The sequence below is a fragment of the Spinacia oleracea genome, chromosome 2 (assembly GCF_020520425.1).
Source record: "Spinacia oleracea cultivar Varoflay chromosome 2, BTI_SOV_V1, whole genome shotgun sequence".
In the NCBI taxonomy this organism is placed as follows: Eukaryota; Viridiplantae; Streptophyta; class Magnoliopsida; order Caryophyllales; family Amaranthaceae; genus Spinacia; species Spinacia oleracea.
In genome coordinates this window covers 24,850,660-24,863,065 of record NC_079488.1, presented here as the reverse complement: position 1 = coordinate 24,863,065, position 12,406 = coordinate 24,850,660, and the positions used below count along the sequence as shown (strand labels likewise).

General features: G+C 44.6%; 1 non-coding gene across 1 annotated transcript; it reads right to left on the bottom strand.

Annotated features, from left to right (window-relative positions):
- On the bottom strand, positions 1–107 carry LOC130468246 (small nucleolar RNA R71). Its single transcript, XR_008928665.1, has one exon. It is a non-coding gene; the product is annotated as a small nucleolar RNA R71 (small nucleolar RNA).
- Positions 108–12,406: the final 12,299 nt, after the last annotated feature.

Here is a 12,406-nt window from a genome sequence, read left to right as displayed (position 1 = left end):
CGTCTGAGGGGCCAGATATTAGGTATCTCACAACAAGCAGATGAGAGTTTGTTCGAGGTCTGGGAGAGATTCAAGGACTTGCAGAGAGAATGCCCGCACCATGGTTTGGATGATTGGTTCTTGATTCAGCAGTTCTATAATGGTCTGGGTAATGAGTCTAGATGTCTGTTAGATTCAGCTGCCAGTGGGAGATTCATGCAACTTGAGGTGCCTAGAGCTATGGAGGTGATTGAGGAGATAGCCATTCACAATGCCCAGTACGGGAATCCTAGAGGCCTATCTAATAGGGGTGGTAAGCATGATTTGAATTCTATTGAACAATTAACTGCCCAATTGACTGCTTTACACTATAAGTTTGATAATATGCCAGCAGCCAATGCTCAATCTGCCCAACCTGCTAGTGTAGCTGCTATGAGTGCCCAGCCTGCTACTGTTTGTGAAAGTTGTGGAATGTCTGGTCATTATGCACAGTATTGTAGGAGCTCTATTGAACAATGTAATGCATTTCAATCCTACAAACAAAATAACCCATTCTCCAACTCTTACAATGAGGGCTACAAAAACAACCCTCTACTATCCTACAGGAGCAACAATATCCAGAACCCTCACCAAGTCCAACATCCACCACAACAACCATACCAACCCCCACATCAACAATCCTACCAACCACAGAACAACTACAACCAACAGTCTAGTGGACCACCTGGGTTCCCTAGACAACACACATCACCCCCACCACCACAACCTCAAGCCACACTGCCTGACCCTATGCTAGTAGAGATGAGAAATATGATGTTACAAATGCAAAAATCTCTAAGTGAAAAGGATGCAAAGATCGATGCTCTTACTGCTCATAACAAGATCATTGATACACGGTTGGCACAGATGGCTACTACTATTGCAGGGAGACCCCCAGGCTAATTTCCTTCACAACCCGAAAATAGGGAAACTGCAAATGCTATTACATTGAGGAGTGGTAGGGGTTATGGTGGTCCTTCTATGCCGGTTGAGGTTGATTCTGGAGTGTCTGCTAGTGGTCTGGTTAGTGAGGAGGTCCCAGAGATAGTCATGGATGGTAAGGAAGCTGAAAAGGTAGTCAATGAGAATAGGGCTACAACTGAGGTTAAGAAGGGGTCAGATATTCAAGTACCACCTATTGCACTCCCCTTCCCAAACCGGCAACTCAAGAATAAGCTCGACAAGCAGTTTGGTAAGTTCTTGGAAGTGGTCAAAAATTTGCAGGTAACGGTTCCTTTTACTGAATTGATTTTACAAGTTCCTGCTTATGCTAAATTCATGAAAGATATTTTGACCAGGAAATGTGATTTTTGTGAGGTAGAGACTGTAGCTTTTACTGAGGATTGTAGTGCTTATTTGCAAAATAAGTCTCCACCTAAACTTAAAGACCCCGGGAGTTTTTCCATCCCATGTAACATTGGCACTGTGTTTATTGATAAAGCTTTATGTGATTTAGGTGCTAGTGTGTCTGTCATGCCTTTGTCTATCTATACTAAACTGAATATGGGTGAGCTTAAGGTTACTAATGTCACTCTGAAAATGGCCGATCGTTCTGTCAAATACCCCTTAGGTGTTTTAGAGGACGTCCCTGTTAGAGTAGGTAAATTCTATATACCTGTAGACTTTGTGGTACTAGACATGCAAGAGGATTCTCAAATTCCCATTATCTTAGGTAGACCCTTCCTTCACACGGCAGGGGCGGTCATTGATGTTAAAAGTGGGAAATTGACTTTGTCTGTTGGGGATGATAAGGTGACTTTTAATCTGAATAGTGCCTTAAAAAGTCCCATGCTAGAGGAAGAACAATGCTATCGAATTGATGTGGTTGATTTTATTACGCGTGATAACGTCTCCCAAGTTCTCGAAAGAGATCCTTTGGAGGCAGTGCTTTGTTGTGAGTCTTCTGCATGTGATAGCAGTTCTTATAGTGCTAAAGTGGATGCTCTAGAGTTGGCTCTTGTTGGTGAAGGATCCGAACCAGAGAGCACCAAATTGAAGAGGTTAGTTCGGCCGGTTTGTCCTGTTAAAGAGGTAAAGAAATCCGAACTTAAGCCTCTTCCTGCTAACCTTAAATATGCATTTTTGGATGATGATCAACTTTTCCCTGTGATCGTCAGTACTGCACTTGATGCAGACTAGTTATCCCAACTTCTTATTGTGTTGAAAAAGCACAAAAAGGCCATTGGGTACAGTATTGATGATTTAAAGGGTATAAGCCCTGATTTTTGCATGCATAGGATACATCTAGATGAAAATCATAAACCATGCATTCAACCCCAGCGTCATTTGAACCCGGTCATGCAAGATGTTGTAAAAGCCGAAGTTATGAAATTGCTTGATGCGGGGTATTGTTTATGTTGTGTCTGATTCTAAGTGGGTGAGTCCTGTTCAGGTAGTGCCTAAGAAAGGGGGGACAACTGTGGTTAGAAATGAGAAAAATGAGTTGATACCAACTAGGGTAGTCACAGGTTGGCGCATGTGCATTGACTATAGGCGTCTGAATGTTGCTACTAAAAAGGACCACTATCCCCTCCCCTTTATTGATCAAATGTTAGAAAGGCTGGCCTGTTACAAGTTTTTCTGTTATCTGGATGGTTATTCTGGTATCTTTCAAATCCCCATACATCCAGACGACCAGGAAAAGACCACCTTCACTTGTCCCTATGGTACCTTTGCATATCGTAGGATGCCCTTTGGTCTGTGTAATGCACCTGCTACTTTCCAACGTTGCATGATGAGCATCTTTTCTGAGTTTATTGAGTCTGTCATGGAAGTGTTTATGGATGATTTTAGTGTCTATGGTACTTCTTTTGATTCTTGCTTGCTAAATCTGACTAAAGTGCTGAAAAGATGTGAAGAGTGTAATTTAGTCCTAAACTGGGAAAAGTGTCATTTCATGGTTACTGAAGGGGTGGTCTTGGGACATTTAATATCTGACAAGGGCATTCAGGTGGATCGAGCTAAGGTCCAAGTGATTGAACAATTGCCTCCTCCAGTTAATGTGAAGGGTGTTAGGAGTTTTCTTGGTCATGCGGGGTTTTATCGCCGCTTTATCAAGGATTTCTCTAAAATTGTTAAACCACTTACCCAACTCCTCCTCAAGGATGCCCCGTTTGTGTTTACTGATGCGTGTCTTGAGGCTTTTGACAGGATCAAACAGGCACTGATTTCGGCTCCTATCATTCGTTCTCCCGAATGGGACCTCCCGTTCGAGATAATGTGTGATGCAAGTGATTATGCAGTTGGGGCAGTTTTGGGTCAGAGAAAGGAAAAGGTTTTGCATGCCATCTACTATGCAAGTAAGACCTTAGATGAAGCTCAGGTTAATTATGCTACTACTGAGAAAGAGCTCCTAGCCATAGTCTATGCCTTGGACAAGTTTCGCACTTATCGGATTGGGTCCAAGGTGATAGTCTATACTGACCATGCGGCTCTTAAGTATCTGCTCTCAAAGAAGGAAGCCAAACCCAGGCTTATTCGATGGATACTACTGCTACAGGAATTTGATCTGGAGATTCGCGATAAAAAAGGGGCTGAGAATGTTGTTGCAGATCACTTGTCTAGATTGAGGTATGATGATGGTAAAGTGTCTACACCGATCGATGATTCATTCCCGGATGATCATTTACTTGCACTTGCCAGTCAGTCACCATGGTTCGCAGATTTTGCTAATTACATTGTAGGGGGTATTCTTCCGGCCGATCTTACATATCAACAGAAGAAGAAATTCCTACATGATGTTCGGTTCTACTTTTGGGATGACCCTTATTTGTTTCGCGAGACTGCGGAAGGGTTGTACAAGCGTTGTGTTCCAGAATGGGAAGTCCAAGGTATTATCAGTAGGTGTCATTCTTCACCTTATGGTGGTCACCATGGACCGTCAAAGACTAATGCTAAGTTGTCACAATGTGGTTTTTACTGGCCTACTATGTTCAAGGATGCACAGGCTTTTATTATGGCTTGTGATGCATGCCAGAGGCCGGCACTATTCCAGGAGGTATGAGATGCCACAGAACGGGATCCTGGAGGTTGAAGTATTCGATGTGTGGGGAATTGACTACATGGGACCATTCCCATCGTCCAAGGGTAATCTGTATATCCTTGTTGTTGTAGATTATGTGTCGAAGTGGGTGGAAGCCGTTGCCTCACCTACTAATGATGCTAAGACGGTCATTTCTCTGTTCAAGAAAGTCATTTTTCCTAGATTTGGGGTTCCGCGAGTTTTGATTAGTGATGGAGGGTCACACTTCTATGAGAAGCATCTAGATGCACTCCTGCGCAAGTATGGGGTTTATCACCGCACCGGGCTAGCCTATCACCCTCAGACGAGTGGGCAAGTTGATGTCTCCAACCGGGAGATCAAATCTATCCTTGAGAAAGTGGTGGCGAAGTCTAGGAAGGATTGGAGCGATAAGCTGGACGATACTCTGTGGGCATATAGAACCGCCTTTAAGACACCTATTGGTACCTCCCCGTATCGGTTGGTGTATGGCAAGGCGTGCCATTTACCGGTAGAGATGGAGTACAAGGCTTATTGGGCAATCAAACAGCTCAACATGGATATAAAGTTAGCCGGTGAGAAGCGGTTACTTCAATTGAATGAGCTAGATGAATTCCGATTACAAGCTTATGATAGTGCCCGGATTTACAAAGAAAATACTAAAAGGTGGCACGATAATCACATTCTGCATAGAGAGTTCGCGGTGGGCGACAAGGTTTTACTATTCAACTCTAAGCTTAAGTTGTTTCCTGGAAAACTTAAGTCTAGGTGGTACGCCTGGGCCGTTCACCGTGACTATGGTAAGCAAGTTTGGGTCAGTTGAAGTAGAAAACAATAATGGTGAGCGATTCAAAGTCAACGGGCAACGTCTGAAGTTGTACCATGATGGGGCTATTGTAGGAGTGGTTGAGGTTCATCACCTCAATCCCTCCGCCCCATGAGCTGCATATTGAGGTAATGAGGTCGAGCGGGACCTATAAATAAACCAGCGCTTTGCGGGAGGCAACCCGTATTTTATTGCTTACTTTGGTTTGACTTTTTGTTTTCCTTTAATTTTGTTTATTATTGCTTTCTTGTGTTCTTAGTTTAGATTCTATAGCTTTAGAGAGGTGAGGAGAGCGGAATTTTACCACTTGGTCGTTCGAGTAATGTGTAGATTTAAATACCAAGTAAGAGCAATTTTGAGGATTATAGACGTAATAAAAGGCAAGGAAAACCGGCCGGCTCGTGGGAACCTGCCGGTTACGAGCTTGGAACTTTATTCATGCCTTAGAAATTTTTGGGTGATTTTGGTCGTAAGTGAGAATTTTCAGCGAAATCGGCCGGTTTTATCAAAACCTGCCGGTTCCGCAAGCACAGCAAGAAATCAGCGTCCAAGGAAATTTTGAACGAAAAGAAGAGAAAAATAGCGAAAACCGGGGTGGCAGGTTTTCGGAAACCTGCCGGTTTCGTAAGGATCAGGAACTTAGTGAAAATCCGAAAACCGGCAGGTTTGTGAGAACCTGGCCGGCCGGTTTTCGGAATTTTGGAGTCAGCCAATGTCAGTTTCAGCGAAAACCTGGGGGGCAGGTTTCGCGAAACCGGCCGGTTTCGAGCAGAAGAGAAGATTTCTCTTTTCGCGAAAACCGGTAGGTTTGTGAAAACCGGCCGGTTTTCGGGAAAAATACCGAAACAGAAAAGCAGCAGCAGCAGTTTCCACGGGCATTCATACTCACATCTCATCTTCCTCCTCAATTTTTTCCCCAATCTCCATTAAACCTCAAAACCCTAACTCTTCAAATCCTCATACCACCTTCACTACTCCACTAAATTACAAGTTTCTTACATCAAAATCATCCTCATTCTTCCCTCTTTCATCTCTTGGTATCAATTCCTTGTTTTTCACTCAGATTCTTGAAAGAGGGATTTCACCCAAAAAGCTTGAAAATCCATCAATGGCACCAACTAAAAGGTCAAGGACAGAGGCAAGTAAGGGTAGGGCACCTTCACCACCTCCCGAAGTGCAGCTTGAGCAAGACACAACTTACCCGGATGTGGTGTTCGAGTCCTACGATCAACAACGCCGGTTTAAGCAACTCAAAGGTAAACCTATCCATCCCACTCGTTGGTTGCATAAGGAAAGTCTGAACAAGTTAGGGATTGATAATGAATTGAAAATACTATTTCAACATGCTGGTATAGGTAGAATGTATGACACTTGTGGTAGAAAAACCTATGCACGTCTCACTCTCGAATGCTTGAGTAGTTTCAATGTAGAAAAAGGGCGTGGTAGTGAAATTACGCATGTATCTTTCCGAATGTTCAATCAGAATTACTGCATGTCTATGAGAGATTTTGCCCGAGTGTATGGTATGAATGTAGGCGGACCTAAGGAACCCCCCGCTCCCTACAATGTTTTGGAATTGTGGACCGCTTTAACAGGGGAGGTAAAAGAGGATGTGCAACATCTCCATGCCACTTCCTTCCAACACCCCTTGCTTAGGGTACGCCAACGGTTCTTCGGGTTGACTTTCTTTGGGAGATTTGAGCCTAATAATGTCCGGAGTACTGAGTTGATGATTTTGGGAAATTGGGTGTATAGGGGAGCTAATTCTTACAAGATCAATGTAGCCCACCACATGGCCCTACATTTTCAGGCTCTCGGGAAGCAGTCATCCACCCGTCCCATTGTGTTGGGAGGCATGATCACACACCTAGTGTAGACACCTACTTTTGTCCCCATTCCCGAAAGGGAAGGTTCGATGATGAGAACATAAATCTCCATTTGGCAACGCATCTCCTATAAAATAACGAATCTCGATCACCCTTTCATTTTAGCCAAAACTGCTATTTATAGAAACCTGCTAAGAATAGTAACTGCCGTAAGAAGTAGTTGTTAAAAGTGGCAAAGTCATAAAAGATAGAAATCTGTCAGAATTAGGTGTTGCACTCCAACATAAGTCCTAAAAGAGATAGAATTGGCAAAAGGAATTCTATTCCTGTTATAATTCGAAAATAAGAGTTACGTATTAATTAAATTCTTAACGAACCTAGAGTTCGTAACGGGCCCAGACGCATTCCGTCATAAGTTGATACGCACTAAGAAACTCGGATAAGTCTCAAAAGCTCCGTGATTAAGAGTACAAATCTGACAAAAAGCTCGGCTCAGATCCTATTTTCAACGCCTGGGTCTTAGCGCCGAAATCTTCGGCGCCCAGCCCTGGGCGCTGAAAATACCTGGGGACATGTTGTCTCCGAATTCTTTTTGGATTCGGATTCTAAAGATCTATCTTTCCACGAACTCTTTACCTATAAATACAGCCTCAAAACCGACGTGAACAGAACACACAATTCATAATCTGAGTATTGACTCCAACCCTAAGCCTAAGCCTCACGCCGCAAAATTGATCCCGCGTTCTGTCGCAATCGACCCAAAAGTCGAACAGAACGTATCCTGTCCCTTGTAGCTGATGAATTAAGCCTAAATACTGGAACACTGCTCAGAAACCCGAGATTCGTTAAATAAAAGGAGAAATAGCAAAGCCAAGTGTTTAGTTTTCTGAGAACCGTGACGCACCTCTCAAGGGTGCGTTGTAATGTGTCCCTTCGCATGATTTAATCGCTTTCATCACCCTTTTATAAAATTGTTAAACTATTAATTTGATTGATCTATCACGCCTAATAAAGATAATACCTTGGACAATTGAATTATCATGCTAGATACCTTAAATCAATCTAAATAAGATAATCACGATCGATTTAGTATTATGTGTTGCATATTGCTAAAATCAATTCAGAGTAGTTTAATAGTTTAAACGCATGTCCCTTCAATTATTTATGCTGAGCTAGTAAGGATAACCTACCTCTGGAGTTATCGATGAGCACTCCTCTCGGTAGTTACAGTCCCCCGAACTCTCAATCTCTGCCCTGCGGGTGTACGTTGAGCGATCCCCACATCAGGGATCACAAGGGAACCAATCGCCGTCGTGGTCGAACATAATTGCACTCCCTTTATGTCACGATAACCGAGTTTTGTCAGTTTTTCTCATTGTCGTTAAAAACTGAATGACGACTCCTATATTACTAGTCGATTGGGTGTAAACTCACAGGAAATCTAACTACACTTGATCTGACGACGTCACGCCCACGAGGGACGAGGTCATGCATTAGCCTCGTGCTTTTTCGTCCCCCTCACAATGGCGACTCCACTGGGGAACGTTAATGAAATACTCGTGCTTGGAGGTAATCAAAATAGCCGAAGGGTGAAGCGATCCTACTCCTCGTTTATTTCCTTATCAAGTTGGGACGACCTGAAAATCAGCATATTAATGTGAACGGACAGAACCGCATAACGAATCTCGGCTCCCTTGGCATGTTTCATCTCGGGAGTTGGGACTAAGGATACCCATCGCCAACCGGGGGGTGCATACGCTTCGAATGTTGTCCACTCGGCACTTGTCGCTAGTAGTACACCCGTCCCAAACCCAATCGCTCGCCCACTAAGGTCCCTCTCATTGGTGCATGCCCCCTTGGCTTACATCGTGATTGGCCTCTTGGGACAAAATTCGTCTGTTGAATGCACTACCTCGACCGGGGCATGTGTTGGATCTACGATAGAAGCGGTACCAAGTCAAGCGCAAATATTACCCATAGAAGCCTATCATAAACTACGTAACATATTATTTTTTGCTTCATGTTGTAATGCTAGTTATGTGTAGCGAATTACGTGATTATGTTGTGATTGTGTGTAACAAATAACGCTAGAAAACCAACGACCCTAAAAATTTCCCAAACATTCATAAACACCGATTGGCCAAAGAGTTATACCAAAATACGTGTTCCGCAACCCCGGGAGATCGCCACAAAAATAAGCGACGCCTAGGATGGCCTGTAACGGATCCCACAATGCTGCACAACGCGTAAAGGACGTTGTTAGGCAAGCACGCAAAATTAAGTCGCATGTACGAAAAAATACGCGAACAGAATACGAGTACCAGTCGGGGACGCATTTTCAGCGCCCCTGGCTGGGCGCCAATTATTTCAACGCCCCCTGCTGGGCGCTGAAGTTGCTGCTTGGCCTTTTGGCCAGGCACCGCAGCCTCGGTGCCCGCGCACAAAATATACGTAGCACTAAAAAAATTCATAACAAATTTGCTATGAGGGCGTATGGAAAAGGCACTCGATTCTAAAAATGACTTATAAAATAAATAGCTCCTTGTGTCGTCATTAGGCCTCCTATGACAGCAATGTTCGGCACCAAAACCGAGCATGCCAATTAATGTAACTTTGAGTGTCACGCGGGCAAGTGTTTCGAAAATCTAAAGAATGACCAAAAGAAAAGCCAAAATATACCAACGAGAGTGAGAATAGAAAACCGATAGGAAGAGTCAAAAGTCTAGACTAAGTAATGCTTAACTTTGGGCCTAAACTTTAGCTTGTCTTATGCATAGGGCTGGTTCTGCCACTTGGCGTCGATCTGAAAATCAAAGGTTAGTACGTCTCGAAGATACATCACCAACACAAGGTTTAGCAACTCCAAGCTCCATCCGTCACTCCCCCTTTCAAGGATCTCCGATTCCCCAACCTCGATTCGCACCCTCAAACATGTCCATAGAAGAGCTGCGGGACCAAATGGCCCAAATGACCCTACTTATGAATCAACTGAAAATGGAAAACGAATCCTTAGCGGCTGCGCAAGCCAAACATGACCTCGATAACGAGAAGAAGATCGAAAAAATGGTTCTGCAGCAAACTATGGGGAGCAAGTATTTCTCCCTCGATCCTGAACCTTTTCCCGGCAAACTACCGGAAAAGTTTAGTTCTTCCGACTTACCGAAGTTCAAAGGCACGGACAATCCCTGTGATCATCTCTTGAGCTTTGTGAATGCCATGAACTTGAAAGCTGTGGACAAGTCCATGTATCTGCCTGCCTTTCCTTTGTCCTTGGAACCTGTGCCACTCAAATGGTACTACCACCAGGACCCTAAGCTCTTCCCCACTTGGGAGGACTTTGTCAATGTCTTGATCAAGCAATACTCGTCGAACATGGATTTTCAAGTCACCATGCGCGAGCTGGAAGTCCTCTTCCAAAAGAAAAATGAAGGTTTCACGACCTACTTTGCTAGATGGAGGGACCAAGCGGCCCAACTAATCAATAGGCCTCCTGAAACTGAATTGGTCCAAAAATTCATTGACAACCTAGACCCAGCTTATAAACAACATCTTAGATACTTGGGCCTTGATACCTTCAAGAGGGTCTACGATGTAGGAACAAAGATCGAGGATGACCTCACAAAAACTGTACAAAGCAATCCTGCATACAAAAGTAATACCTACAACAGGGGCCACACGCCTCAAGCCCAAGAGGTCCACGCCGTAGAAGAAACCACAACCCGAAGGAGCCCGGGGAGGTGGACCCGAGACCGAAAGTTTGCCCCACTCGGGTCAACTCTAGTACAAGCCTTCCAAAGACTAACCAAACAAGGAAAACTAAGGCCCATAGGCCCCACACCCGACCCTCCATTCAAAAATAAATACTGGGTCGAGGGCGCCCGCTGCGAGTTCCATCAAGGAAATGGGCATGATACTGAAAACTGCTGGAATCTAAAAACACGATCCAGGATATGATAGAGGATGAAATAATACCCCTCCGTAACGTTGGCAAACCCAATAACAACAAGAGCCCACTCGGCTCTTGTCACATCTCTCTCGATCAACCGGAAAATATGAACTTTAACCCTACGGTGTATATTACGCCCCAAGGTGCACCATTCGCCATGGTCCCTATAGGTCAAATCGAGAGAGAAATGTGCGGTGTGTGGGATGATGATGCTGAAGATATCTACCTATCCCAAGTATCGGGCCAGGACCTCTTTACCGAAACTTGGCACGGGCATGCTCCCATTGACACCACCCCTCAATAGCCCGAAGTTGACAATCTCACTCGGTCCGGAAGGGTATACCAACAGGATATTCGCCCACCCCTATGGACGACATCCCAGTCAGACAGACTCCTGAAAAACGTACGGCACACCACCGTCGCAGAAGTCATCGAAAATCCTCTCTTGAAGCAACTAAAAAGAACCAAAGCCGAGATTACCATCTGGGATCTCATGTGCACTTCAAAGGAACATCGTGAAAAACCTATTTGCTCACTTGACCTCATCTCAGTCCCTACACACCTGACTCGCTGGTTAGCCACGTCACGAGAGATGTTGAGGAAAAAGCAATAGTTTTTACTGACAAAGACTTACCTAAAGAAGGAGGCGCCCACAATAAGGCTCTCTATCTAGTGGTTGGATGCAAAGGAAAAAAACATCCCCCTAGCACTCGTAGATAACGGTTCAGCGGTAAATGTTTGCCCATTGCGAACCGCCCATTGCTTGGGGCTAGGAAATGATGACTTCCAAACCTCCACGCAAGGGGTGCGAGCCTATGATAACTCTCGAAGGCCTGTGTTGGGAAAAATCAATCTCACAATACAAACCGGGCCTGTGGCACGCACCACGGAGTTTCAGATAATTGACATCAAGCCCACTTTCAACCTCCTCTTAGGGCGCCCTTGGCTCCATGACTTAGGAGGTGTGGCTTCTACCTTGCACCATATGGTTAAACTTAACCTAACGGGGTAATTCTGGAAATACGCGCCCCTCCTCTTGACGTCAGTTGTACTATGGTCGGAACGACCGATGCTGCAGAAGACCTTTACGGTTTTCAAGTGGATGAAGTCATCCAAGTCATTGAGGACTACAATTTAGCATTTCTAGATCCGCGAGCGTCCCGGGTCATCCCTAAAATGTTGCTAGCTCAAGGTTATTTCCCGGGAACTCCATTGGGTATAAGGAAGAAGGACAACATGTTCCATCCCCCACCCAACAAAACTACTCCCTTTGGTCTAGGCTATACACCAACAGAGGAAGATATTGCTGACCACTTGTCTAGGCTACGCCTTAAGCCAGCCAAGACAAAACAAACCACCCTTCTTCCCCCATACCAAAGAACCCTTAACGGTATGTTTGTCCGAGAAGGAGAAGAACACCCATGCTGCGACTTTCTTGAGCCCTTTGTTCAGAATGGCCTGCTAAAACCCGGATTTGAGATTTTCGATGACTGTCATACTATGGATGAGGCACCCCACCTCACCAAGACCGAAACAGCTGAAATATTAGACAACCAAGCTCTATGGACATTGTTTAACGAATCGAGGGCTATGGAGGACGAGACTGTAATAACCACCCTAGCCCTGCAAGATGAAGGTTTCAATCCAACCCGGTTAATCACTCCTACATCGCCACCAGAAGAGACCGAGAACGGATGGGTGAAGACATATCAGTGGGTCAATGCAAAGGGAATAGAATTCAAGATGAGTACAGGCGAAGGACCAGAGTTCTACGAGACTAAACCCAAGGC